This window comes from Babylonia areolata, chromosome 19, assembly GCF_041734735.1.
Source record: "Babylonia areolata isolate BAREFJ2019XMU chromosome 19, ASM4173473v1, whole genome shotgun sequence".
Taxonomy (NCBI): domain Eukaryota; kingdom Metazoa; phylum Mollusca; class Gastropoda; order Neogastropoda; family Buccinidae; genus Babylonia; species Babylonia areolata.
In genome coordinates this window covers 12945003-12949189 of record NC_134894.1, presented here as the reverse complement: position 1 = coordinate 12949189, position 4187 = coordinate 12945003, and positions in this window count along the sequence as shown.

The window sequence follows — 4187 nt, the reverse complement described above, 5'->3', positions numbered from 1 at the left end:
CGTTTAGAAATAGCAGTGTTGTTTCTGTCATCTCTCACACAGAGCTACCTTCGCACAAATTAATTAATCACGAAATTATAAAGATTCTGAACTTTTTCCTTTTTTTTTTTTTTTCTTTTTTTTTTTTTTTAATATTCATCTGCCGTTTCGCTCTGTTGCATTCTTTGAACATACGTGTGAAACATAAAAAAAATATATACAAATGACCATTGTCTAGCATTCCAAATTGCAGAGATAACATTTTCATTAATACGAAATAATAGTATTTCAAAACCAGCAAGACATGGGCAACAGTAAGCTCCCTTTGCAACGTATGCATATGCAGTAAGTTTCGTTGAAACGGGTTGTGAACGTGGAAGAAAGATTTTTGTTTTTTTCTTTTTGTTATAGAATAGAACGTTGTCTATCTTACATTTCATTCATCTAAACGAAGCACAGATGTGTAATATCGTGGTACCGTTGAAGTCCCATTCGATCATTTGTTGTCTCGGGACTAAAATTGATATTGCATTAAATACATAAGTCCAGCAGACTACATGGCAATGTGTGTGGTTATGGGTGTGTGGGTGTGAGAGGGGATGAATTATAAGCAAATGAATTATATAATATTATAACTTGCTTAGCTCTAAAGCCGTATAGTCATCCTTACCGCTTTTAACTTTTTTTTTCAAGAAGCGATGCTTTTGCTGGTCTGTTCTTGTTTGTTTGTATTCACAATTTCGCCAAGTTCAAGTCAACGCCCTGTCTGCTCGGTGTTCATCGGCTAACAAAATCAATGTGTGTGCATAACGGCCAATAAGAATGGACGGCAGACAGACAAAGAACGACGTAAATGAGGTGATTCAAGTGCACCCCCACACACCCCTTAACAAAATTGTGCGCGTAAAGAAAACTAAGAGGGTGTGTCACCAAACGGGACTCCGCTACAAGATTACGCGACCAGTCAGGTAATAACTGCAAAGGAGGGAGATTGGGGAATAGTGGTAGGCGGCTTGTCTGTTGTATTGCTTGAAACTTGTCGTCTGAACTGGACATCGATCTTCACTGAGAGATGAAAAGGTATGAAGGTGAGGACAGGGGGTAGGAGGAATCTGAATCATTATTGTCCATTCAACTGCTAGTTTCCCGCGCGGGCCGGTTGCATTGCTCGGACTGAAGAGCCTAGTATGGTCGTAACCCGCTGCCAACTGTGTGTAGAATGGAACTGACAAATGGCGTAGTTCGGTCAACGTAGGCATTTAGTCACGTGTAACTGTCAAAATGTTAGAACCAAGCAAGGCATCTGTTTAATTTTTTTTTTTTTTAAGCGGGTATGAATTTTATATCAGCTTGTCCACTTGATCGCAGTATTAACATGGAAACGGCAAATAAATGAATAAATGAGTAGATCACTAATCAATTAAAAACGGAGCTTGTGGGCTCTACCTAAAAACCTCTTTCTTATTTGTCGTCCGTTCATTCCTACCATCTGTGTATGGCTTCTTCTTCTTCTTCTTCTTCTTCTTCTTCTTCTTCTTCTTCTCAGTCTTCTTTTTCTCCTTCTTCTTCTTCTTCTTTTCCTTCTTCTTCTTCTCCTCCTTCTCCTCCTCCTTCTTCTTCTCCTCCTCCTTCTCCTCCTCCCCCTCCTCCTCCTTCTTCTTCAGGAATCAAGGAGACATGGCACTGCTGCTGAGTTCCTCCCGTGTTGATTCACGCCAAGTCCCCACCTCCGCTCAAAGCTCCTTACTAGCTGACGGAAAGATATTGTAACGTCACAGCTTCAGTTTCAGTTTCAAGGCGTGCGGACTGGTCCATATACGCCACAACACATCTGCTGTACGCAATTTAAAAAAGGAGCAGATAGATACCTGACCTTCGCATAAACGCAACGCGCTGATCAGGCTGTGGGGACCTTCATTAACTTTGCTTAAAACAACAACAACAACAACAAAGAAATGAAGTAATGAGATTACAGAAATAAATATGTAAATACATTAAATTATGATAAAATGAAAGATACGTAGAAAATCGATTTGTCATGGAGCGACACTGTGAGCCCCTATAAAAAAAATAATAATTAAAAAAAAAGAGTAATGACCACGATATTATCTTTTCAACAACACTCCCTGTAAATCTGCCAAAACTGAATAACTTGACAGGAACCTACCAAAAACATATAGAAGGGGGCGGGGGGAAAGTGAAAATTGAAGTCATTATAAACGCATGGCGTTGATAAATGGCCAAAGAATATGAAGAAGAAGAAGAAAAAAAAATTACGAAGTCCGGTGAGGATGAAGACAGTGTAGATGCTGTTATGAAGATGACCTACATTTTGGTTCTGTTATTATAAGCCCCCATCTCTTTTCCCCCCAATTTCTGGCCAATGGTGGGTGCGAGTTTTTTGTTTTGTTGTTGTTGATGATGATGTTTTCGAAAATGTTTTCAGTTTCATGGGAATATCGATTTACGCAACACCACATCTGCTTAAAAAATGAATAAATAGATAAAGGAATTAATGAACAAATAAATATTTAAACCATCAAATACATGAATAAATTTATGAATACGTTAATGAATAAATAAAATGAAATAATGAATGAATAAACAAATGAATGAATAAATAAATAAATAAATGAATAAAGTGGAGCAGATGCCTCACCTACGCATACACCCAACGCGCTAGCCAAGTCTTCAGAGCCTGCACTAGGTTTTTGTGGGGGTTTTTTGGGGGGTGAGGGGGGGGGGTGAGGGGGGGCGTGGGGTGGAGGGTATCGTCAAGCGAGAAATGCAAAGGTACCATTATTTTGTCCAGTGACACCGCCACACAAGCTCACTGCTTCCTGTCACGTTGTAATTGCAAAGGGAGGAAAAGCAGAGATTCCGTATTGGTTTGTCTCCCTTCGTTTGGTCCACTGATCCTCAGGGGTGGTATGGTAGGGAGCAGAAGGGGAGCGCGGGGTTGGGGGGGGGACGCTGGGGAAGGGGAGGGAGAATAAGAATGGAAGAAGAAAATCTCACGAGGGTTTGGGAATTAGGCTAGGGGAAATCTCGAGGGGGGCGGAGGGAGATGGGGGGATGGAGGGAGAGAATTAGAAGTGTCCGTTCGTCTGTTTCTAGTAAGAGAAGGGGTTGTGTAGTAGACGGAAAGGAACGACAACACTAATCTAAAACTGGACGAGAAGGGTTAGGGTGTCTGTAGTCAGTGACAGGTGACAGGCTGATGAAAGAGGAACGAAGAACGTCAACGTCCGAGACTTCCAAGTGTCCTATTTTCTTTGCATTTTCATACGCGCTGGGGTAGTGGTGGGATGGTACAACAGGAGCACTGTGTGCTGAAGTATCAATTTTGTTGATATGTGCACTTGTAAGCGACTGGCTGGATTCCGTTGACGCTTTTTTTTATGTGTCCCACTTACAGAGTCGTGTTGTTTTGGTTTTTTTTGTGTTTTTTTTTTTGTTAGTTTGTTTGTTTGTTTGTTTTTTGTTGTTGTTTTTTGTTCGCGGTTGTTTTGTTGTTGTTGTTTGTTATTCTAACACAACGTCATCAGGGCTATTTCCTTTCATCTCTAGTGTGCAGTGGGCGTGGTCTAATATTGTCAACGTTGCAACTCAAATGAGTATATCCCCAATATTTTTCATAGCACATGTGAATAACAGTGTGCGGGATTCCCTGCCGGTGGTTAAGAATAAAGTGACAGAAAATCGCAGTACAAAAGCTTAACCGGTGAGTCAGTCATTCAGAGGGTCAGTTAATCAGTCAGTAACTTGCTTTCTTGATTGACTGCTTATTATTTGCTTTCTCATATTCTTTATTTCTTAATTGTGTATGCACATCAACCGATAAGAAATATATCCAGGTATCTTTTTGTGTGGGGCAATACTGTCATTTCTGTTTTCGCTTGCTAAATAAAAAATGAAAGAGAAATTCTAATGAGTACCATTTTATGAAGCATAATGATAAACACAAACACAACCACGGAACAACGAAATAAATTCATTTGCCATATCATACATACGCGCGCACACACGTGTTTTTGTGTGAATGGGTGTGGCACGCGCCTACATTTACAGACAGATAAATAGATATACAGTGAGACAAATCGAGATAGACAAATAGATAGATAGAGATCCGTCGTTTAAAAAAATCAATATCGTGTGCAGAGCAAACCCCCACCCCACACTACCCACGCAAGAGCCCTCCCCCTGTC